The sequence below is a fragment of the Podarcis gaigeae genome (assembly GCF_964106915.1).
Source record: "Podarcis gaigeae genome assembly, chromosome: Z".
In the NCBI taxonomy this organism is placed as follows: Eukaryota; Metazoa; Chordata; class Lepidosauria; order Squamata; family Lacertidae; genus Podarcis; species Podarcis gaigeae.
The window spans coordinates 12,689,895-12,699,167 of record NC_139691.1 but is presented as its reverse complement, the minus strand read 5'-3'; the positions used below and the strand labels follow the sequence as shown (position 1 = coordinate 12,699,167).

At 45.2% G+C, this 9,273-nt stretch overlaps 2 long non-coding RNA genes across 4 annotated transcripts; one reads left to right on the top strand and one right to left on the bottom strand.

The window, feature by feature from the left end:
- Positions 1-1,048: 1,048 nt before the first annotated feature.
- LOC310836272 lies at positions 1,049-2,215 on the bottom strand. The gene is made up of 2 exons (XR_014559984.1): positions 1,906-2,215; positions 1,049-1,150 (listed from the first exon to the last, which is right to left on the bottom strand). It is a non-coding gene; the product is annotated as an uncharacterized lncRNA (long non-coding RNA).
- An 11-nt stretch (positions 2,216-2,226) lies between these two features.
- LOC310836264 lies at positions 2,227-4,572 on the top strand. Of its 3 annotated transcripts, none has more exons than XR_014559974.1 (3): positions 2,227-2,868; positions 3,198-3,401; positions 4,437-4,572. It is a non-coding gene; the product is annotated as an uncharacterized lncRNA (long non-coding RNA). The 3 variants fall into 3 exon arrangements; XR_014559975.1 differs by having other exon boundaries at positions 3,198-3,442; XR_014559976.1 differs by having other exon boundaries at positions 3,198-4,572.
- Positions 4,573-9,273: the final 4,701 nt, after the last annotated feature.

Genomic DNA, 9,273 nt, shown 5'->3' with positions numbered 1-9,273 from the left:
GCGTACAATGTTCTCTCTTCCTCCCCAGATTTATCCTCACAATAACCCTGTGAGGTAGGCTAAGGTGAGAGTGAGTGACTAGCTTGAGGTTACCCAGTAAGCTTTGTGGTTGAGTTGGGATTTGAATTCTTGTCTCCCAGGTCTTACTTAGTGTTATGTACTGAGTTGAATAGGATCCAGAAGGCAGCAGTCTGATTGGTCCTAGAACAATAGGATTCAGAATGCAGCAGTCTGATTGGTCCACAGGAGCCACCCAATCCAGCTCCAAGTGGAAGTGAATCCACAACATGAGTATATTTCACTTAGTCCAACACTCTAACCACTGTACCACACTCTAACTCTCCAGAGGCTGTGAAGTGCCATTACTTTACTTCTGGGCTTGGGGAAGGACCACAAAACTAAATGCTATAGGCCACCCTGCCTTATTTGCTAGGATTTCATCAACTTTTTCCAACTTGCTGCCCTCCAGCTTATTTGGACTCCAACTCCTATCAGCTGCTGGACAGGGTTGATGGGAGTTGTAGTCCAAGGCAGCAAGAGGGCACCAGGATAGAGAAGGCTCGCTGACACTCTGGGTGCTTAAGACTTGTATAATTGCTGTCTCCTTTTCAGAGATGGGCTCTGGCCATGAACTGATATATTTTGCTGCTGCCATGTGGAACAGTCAGAGCTAAGACGTCAAGGGAAGCTTGGAGTCAATAGCAGAGGGCCAGGCAGCCTAACGGAAATATGTTAAGGCAGGAAGAGGGAGCTTCAGGCACAGGGGCCAAATATGGCCCTCCAGGTCTCCCTGTCTGGCCCTCAGAACTCTCTCCAGGCCACACACCTTCTCCCTAGGCTACGCCCCTCACTAGGCCTGCTTTGCACCTTCCTTCAGTGTATTTACCAGGCTGGAATGTGTCTTTGAGCCTCGTTTGTCTGGATGATGGGTGTGTCAGTATCTGTATAAAGTAGCCTATGGTACAAAGAGTGAACTTCACAGGTTCACACACACACACATATCTGTACACTCCAATTCTGCTCCTTGAGGTCTTTCAAATCCTGTAGCTGTTGTCTTGCAAAGTGTTTCAATCCGACAACTCAAGTTCTGAAAACTCTCCTTGAATTGTCACAGAGAGCTGGAGGGAGGTTCACAGGCCACCAACCAGATCTAAGGAAAAGACAGAAGTCAGAGCAGGAGAAATTACTGCCATGCATTTTTTAAAAAAAATAAAAAAATTGATCAGTCATTCCTGGATGAAACACATTAAACATACACACACACACACACACACACACACACACACACAATGGAAGGTAGCCTTCCGTACTTGACACGCTGACAGTTTCCCTCCCTGCTCTTCTGGTTGTGAAACATTATTATCTGCCAGTAAAAGTTAAATCTCTCAATTGAAATGGGCTCCTTCCCTGCTGGGTAGCAGAAGGCAACTCCTGCCCTTCCTGATTAGTACTATGTAGCCCCCCAGGTTTGGTTTAAAAACAAACCCCCCAACAACTACTCCCTCCAAAAGGGACAAACTAATAAAGATCTAATCCAATTACGGCTCTGAACAGCATGGGGAGCTTTGTTTGTGTTTGTGTGTGTGGTTGTAATAGTACTCTTTAAGTATTGCCCCTTATCCCACTCTCTCTTTCCTTTCCTCCTGCTGCTTTCTCCAGGACCAGCTAGAGTCAAAAAGCAGGCTGTTAGGTTGTGTGAGGATTTAAGAACCAGGCAAAACAGTCACTTCACCCTGGTCCAGCCCGTTTAGAATTTTGAAGGCTCTCTGCCAAATAAGAAAAATGGGGGCCTGGAAGAAACAGAAGTTCTTCTTCTTTTGTTGTTAGCCTCCAGTTCTCTCCAGTAATGCAGAGCAGGGTCCTAGGGAGAGAAATGTTGGCAATCCTACCCGCCATTGCACTCACCTTGGAAGAGCATTTGGAGATGCAGGGAGAGTGTGTTTTGACTCCATGTGATTCTGGATATGCGCTACCCCCAGAATGTAAACCTTGCATAAGTTGAGAGTTGATTGGATTCCTGAATGCTTAGCTTTGGAGCAGACAGAACAACAACTCCTTGGTGTTCTTCCTGAACACCTTCTCCAGAGTGACCCTAGGAGCCAATTCTCCGTGGCTGACTCACCTCCTTTCGCTCTGATTGGTTCCAATCAGCACAAAGGGTGAGAAGACTTCTCATTGGCCCACTGGAGGTGAACAAAAGAATCTAAGGACATAGTAAGAGCCCAGCTCAATCAGGCCAGTGGTCCATCTTGTGGTCTATCACAGGGGGCAGTCAGATGTGTATGAGAAGCCCACAAGCAAGACCTGGACACAGCAGCACTCTCCCCACTTGAGGTTCCCAGCAACTGAAGTTCAGAGACATACTGCCTGCACCCATGGAGGAACAGCATAGCCATGAATTTAATAGATGGTCAATGGTTACTAGCCAAAATGGCTGCACTCTGCCACCACCGTTGGAGGCAGTAAAATGGGTGTAGCTAGGAGTTTTTGGGGCGGGGAGTAGGTCTTTTGTTAGGGGGCCAAAACCTCAGTTTTCTATGTATTTTTATTGATGGGGGGCAGCTGCCCCTTCCTGCCCCCAATTAGCTATGCCCACGGGCAGTAATGCTTCTGAATAACAGTTATTTGAAGCTACAGGAGGGGAGAGTTACTCTTGTGCTCAGATCCTGTTTGCAGGCTTCCTGCAGGCATTTGGTTGACCACTGTGAGAATAGGATGCTGTACTAGATGGGCCATCGGCCTGATCCAGCAGGCTCTAATTATGTTATTAATGGTTGAACTGTGGAACTCACTCCCAAAAGGTATAGTGATGGATGGCTCAGATGGCTTTAAAAGAGGATTAGGAAGACCATAGCTTGCCATACAAAAGTAAGTATCACATTCATTCCTTTGCCCACTTTTGCCTCTGGCTGGCCCCACCCTACCACTGGCATGTGACCTCCAGATGATTGGAGAGAATGCAGCCCTCGGGCTGAAAAAGCTCCCCCTGCCCCTATTTCATGTTTTCCCCATAACCAGGAAAGCTCCTTTTCCAATTGGGACAAGTGAGTGTCTTGTTTCACACTGTGAAGACCCTTCCACCTTCCAAGTTCTGTATATTTACTGGCTTATACGAGGGAGACAGATGCTGCTGTCTTAAGAGAGTTTCAGCAGCCCTTCCAACAGATCTTGCTCTTTTCCTTTCCATCTGCAACCAGGTCACCCTATAGCCCGAGGGACCCAACATCTGATGTCCACAGTTGGTATGGAAAACAGCTGCTACTCACCCTGAGTTGTGGAGAGAAAGAGTCTGTTGTTCCAGCTGACAGTCCACGCAAGACAGGTCATGGTTGGGATCAAGGCCATCCAAGAAGAGATGGGCTGGTTGCAAGAGAAGTGGGAAGACTTACTTAATTGGGCTGGTGAGGAAGAGGAAGATCAGGATCTCTTGCTCAACCTCTGAGTAGCTTTCAGTAGATCAGCAAGAGTTTCTGTGCCTCTTGATATAATTTTCATTCATTTTGTATTATCTAAAATGCATAGCAAAACAAATAACAGATAATAATTCAGAGAATAGCATATACCCCAATCTATCTGCAAGCATTTCTGACTCCCTACAATCGATGGACAAATTGGTCAGTTTCAATTCTCTACGTTTTTATTTTTCCATTCTTAAACGTTCTCCATATTTCTACAGCAACTTGAGGTGTGTGTTGCTGGTTTGTTTGTTTTTTAAAAATCCTCAGGAAAATTTGTCAGAATTTAAGTGTGAATGTTTCCTATTAGACACATTTTTGTATGCACTTTTGCCTAAGGTACACATTTTATGCAAATAATTTCCCCCTAATATAATGCATTTGTTAATTTCACTAATAATGCACTGGTATGCATACTTTACACTAGGATTTGCATCTTTATACCCATGACTTGATTGGAGAACTGCACTGCAAAATCTGGAGAACTGCCACTTTTAAAGGGTCGTTGTATTCCCATTTATGAAAACACATTTTTGAAGCTGCAACTTAAGGAGTATGATCTTCAAATGCAAAGTGAATTTATCCCCCATCCTTGGAGTAAAGGGCAATAAGTGCCCAAGTCAATCCTCCGATTCTAAAAAACGTCAACTCCACAGGGCTCCACAGAAGGTGAATGGATTTCTGGCTGCTTTTTCCTCCCACGACCTCGAGGTGGCGAGCTAAGTATGGAAAGCAAAGTCCCTCTCTGGCCCGTTTTCAGAACAAAGGCATATTAGCCCAGCAGCTCGGGCAAATCGGCTTCTCCCTCCAAGAACGCCGAACCCTTTCCAAAACTTGCATCTGTAGGGCAGAAACTCAAACAAAACAAAAGGACATTTAGGGGATGATCTAAGCAAACTTTACCTAGGATTACTATGCTTATGTATGCATGTACGTACTATGTAACTGTGAAGCCTTTTTTCATCTGCATTGTAGACACAGGAGGTCCTAGCTTCAAATCTCAACAGCTCTAGATAGGGCTGGGAATGTCCGCTGCCTGAAACCCTGGAGAGATGCTGCTGATCTGTGCGGACAGTATTTATTTCTTTATTGTATTTAATAAAATTTATATACCGCTTGATTGTAAAAAACAAAATTAAATAAAACAACCTAACAACTTCAAAGTGGTTTACAATAACAATAAAACAGCGAACTTGGCGGGGGGGGGGGGGCAACCCTGTTGAAAACACATATTTAAAACACACCTAAAATCAGCGATAAGTGAAAGAACAGATCAAAACATAGGTCAACATTCTACATATCCTGATTGATTTTCCTAAACAGAAATGTTTATAGCAGGTGCCAAAAGAAAGGAACAGTGAAGGCCCCTACCTGGTGTCAACAGGCAGGGAGTTCAAAAGTTTCCACCTATGAATCCCCTATGAACATTGCAAAGCTCAATATGGAACTAGACTACTTGGTAGTTTGTGAGGTGGGGTTCAAATACATTCTGGCGAATTCAAGTTGTGTGGGACAACAATTGCTCTTTGTGGCATCGTATAACCTTCCAGCAAATATATCAGAACAAATACTCAATAGACAATGGCTGTTGTATAACTGCCTCACAAGCTCTGTGTGTACAAAAATCAGGATGAAGGCCCAAGAAACAAGTTGACTTGGTTGCTACCCTAGATGGATCAGTGGTCTGACTCTTTATAAGGCAGATTCCTATTTTCTGCAAGAGGTGTCGAGATTCGAGGTTGAACGGTGGTTACTTGGGTCAAAGAAAAGAACGCTGCGGAAATCCTGGTGCGTTTGCTCCACAAAGGCCCTCATCTCTTGCAAAGGGAAGTTGAAAACAATTTCTCTGGAGCTGACAGAAAACAGAGAGGCATACTTTTAGGAGATGCTATAGCTTCTCTCCATCTCCATCTCTCCTCTCTACCCCCTCCCCCCGTTCCCCCCTTTGCTGTCAGGGAGACAATCTGTTCCTCCTTTGCTGAGGAGGAACTTTACAATATGGTGACGAGATGTCAGGAATCATTAAACAAAACAAAGAAAGATGGAGCAGGGACATTCAGGAGAAACATCTTTTCAGCATGAGGGGTAGAGGAGTGTTGAGCACCCAGCTGAAGAGGCTTCTTAAAGCTTGGCAGGGAGGCAAGGCCGCTGTTGTTTATTATTCTCATCCACCTTGATCTCCCTCAGATGCCTCCCATTCTTAGCATACACAGGGGATTTGCAGTGGGTAGGATTTGGATGTGGATATGGGGAATCCCACTTTCAGCTTACCACCCACCAGGAGATTGTGACAAGGCCTGAGACTCAGGCTGATGGAACCAGATCAAGGGGGAGGATGTGCCCAAATATAAACCCAGGATATGTGTGCTCCAGAGTCTCTGGTTCTGGAGCAGAAATAAGAACCCCTAAGTAGGTCTTATTCCAGGAAAATCCAAGGTGGTGTGTTCCAGATGTTGTTTCACTACATTTCCCACCAGTCCCAGCCAACATGGGATTGGATGATGGGAGTTGTAGTCGAACAACAGCTGGAAGGCAACATGTTTATATCAAGCTGGGTAAGTTCCAAGCCTTGATACTGCCTGCCAATCACAGTGGCTGATGTTGCAAATCCGCAGTTCCTTCTGTGTCTGCAGAAGGCTCTGAGGCAACTGAGCGGGCATGATCCTGGGGAGTTTGCTGGGGTAGGTGCCTCTCAAGCTTCTTAAAATCCATAGCATGCTTTGATCTACCTTGCAAAAATATGGAAGATGGGCAGGATACATATGGAAACAGTTATAACTACTTGGTCTCCCTATGCAGATCTGAACAAGGAAAGTGTGCTGTAAATTTTCCTGAGTGTCATCCATTGATCACAATTATCACTGTTCTGCAGACTTGGTGTAAGCATGGAAGGCTGTGAGGCTCCCCCAGCACCTATCTCAATTTGGACAGTAACTTGCTTTAGGACAGGCACTGCCCACCCCTCTCAGTTTAGATTGTAAGTTCCCTTGGGCGAGTGATTAAATAGCAATCTGAATGAGCACAAGACTGTTCATGCTGATGTGTAAAGCTCAATGCACACCAGCAGCACTCTAACAAATAATAAAACAAAGCGCGCCTAACACAGCATGCAGTTTGACCCTTAGACTGTAAGTTCCTAGAAGGAAGAGATCATCCCTTGTCTGAATTTAGCCTGTAGGCTCAATTTCAGTGTAGATTCAACAGGGACAGTTGTGACCACATAGCAAGTTGAATAGACATACACTTAAGACTCTTAACAACAACAACAGCAATATAATGACTATTATTTGTAGTAGTTCCAGTAGTAGCGGTAGATGTACCCCACACGTCCCCCCCAAAGGAGCCCAGGGTGCCAAACAAATAAACAATAAAATAATTTAAACATGTGAAAACATCTAAAAACAATTCCAATGCAGATATGCAGATGCTATTGCGTCAAGGGCAAATGCACACCAGTGGCACTATAGTAAATAAGATAAAAGATAAACAACCACACCAGTAATACTTAATCTCCCTCCTCCTCTTCCTCTGGAGATAATTCTTCCAGCTACAGTCAAACAGATGTACCTGTTTGCAACTGTCAGATGTGGGTAGGGGACCCCTCAATCCTTCATGGCCCCCCTCCTTTTAAAGATTTAAGGCTGACAAGTGTCGCTAACAGAGGATGGCTTCTCACTCCTTGCCTGCAAATGTTGGAATATCCCCCTCCGCCCCCCCTCCCCGTTCCTGCTTCTCCCTCATCATCTGGGCTCTGTCACATCTTCTGCCATCAAGTCACGGCACTCCAAACATGACAACATTGATGCGATGTGTCACAGCCTGTGTTCCATGGCAGCAGCTATCACAAAAAGGCCAAAGTTTGCTCCTGGACATGTTTCTGTTTGTGCCAAGAGGCCCAGGGGTGGAGGGCCATGGAAAAATAACAAAATTTAAACTTTGCGAGTGGCAGCAATGAAGGCTGAGATACAGTTGCGCGCTCTGTGTGTGTGTGTGTTAGATTGGGGTCTGTGTGTTTTCCCAGCTGTTAACAAATAAAACCCGGGGTGTGTGATTTTCAAGAAACTTGGGGCTAGAGCAGAGGTAGGCAACCTAAGGTCTGTGGAGCGGATGTGGCCCAATCACCTTCTCAATCCGGCCTGTGGATGGTCTGGGAATCAGCATGTTTTTACATGAGTAGAATGTGTCCTTTTATTTAAAATGCATCTCTGGGCTATTTGTGGGGCCTGCCTGGTGTTTTCACATCAGCAGAATGTGTGCTTTTATTTAAAATGCATCTCTGGGTTATTTGTGGGGCACAGGAATTCATTCATTTCCCCCCCCCCAAAAAATATAGTCCGGCCCACCACACGGTCTGAGGGACAGTGGACCGGCCCATGGCTGAAAAAGGTTGCTGACCCCTGGGATAGAGTATTTAGCACCATAGTGAATATCTTAATTATCACAATGGTGAATAGTTTGCTCAAACAGCAGATCATATTGTAAAGCAAAAAAAAGGAGGGGGGACTTCAAAAAGTGGTCCTTTCTCCCTGACCCTCAGAACTGTCTGCAGGCCACACACCCTTCTCCCAAGGCCATAATCCTCACGGCCCCTGCCTTGCACCCTCACTCCGTGGAATGCATCCTTGAACTCTGAACAACCTTTTTGCTTTTCTGTAGGGAGGATGGGGAAGGTTGTGTGTAGAAACAAGGCTACTGTGAAAAGCTAGAATTTACATAACTTGCACTGCCCACTTTTGTCTCTGCCCCCCCCCTGCATATGGCCCCAGGCATGTTGCCAAGGAGGCGATGAGGTTTCTCCCCACCTGCACTTTAAAGCAAGGTGTGTATTTTAAAAGAGAATCATAGAATTGGAAGGGACCCCAAGGATCATCTAGTCTAGTTCCAGTTTGGAAGAAAAATGTATACGAATGCAAGAAGGAGCCTTTTGTATCAGAGAAGATACCTGCATATTCTTATCCCAGCAGCTCCCAAACTCCTCCCACCCACAGACCACATGAAATTTGTTGAGCGTCTTGGTGGCCCAGCGAACGATTTTCCCTGCCTTTTGTAGCAGTTGTAATTCCATAGAATTCAAACTGCAATACCATAAAAGCAATAAAAAGAAGCAATAAGAATGCAATTAAAAATCAGTACAAATGTTTAATTTGATGGATGTGCCATCTTCTGGCTCTGACCACAAATCCACAGGTCTAATGTGGGCCCCTGGTGGTCCACAGGTCGTATTTTGGGAACCCTGATCCATCCTGTTTTCACAATGGCTGACCAGACACTTTAGGGAAACCCATAAAGGGAATGTGAGCCCCACAGTGTTCAGCTGCTTGAATGCTCCGGTAATCAAACACAGAGCACCACTGATACCGAACGTAATATTGCTATTGTGGCTTATATCCTTATCCTCTGTGAATTTGTCTCATTCCATTTTAAAGCTGTTCAAGTTTATTTGTATTCCACTTTTCCTTTCCTTTTGGAAAGGAGATGTACTTGGGTCTCCATATTGTTTCAGGAGCTGGTTGATAGATAAACCCATTTCTCCCCCATCTCAGGTTGACATCACGACGCAACCAAATGAAAATGCACACACATCCTGCTTCTTCCAGGCTCTTAAGTCCCCCCCAAGTAGATCCATCAACCCTCCCCCCCCCAGTGCTTCATTTAATCATAATAATGAAAGGTGTGAGCCACTATTAATTTGAAGGCATTCGCATTAGCCCTGCACTCAGCTACCAGGAAGCCATGGCCATTTTCCAAATGAATGTGCCGAGGCCATAAATTGGAAAGTAGAGATCTGACCGACAGCAGCTCTTCATGTCTGTACATC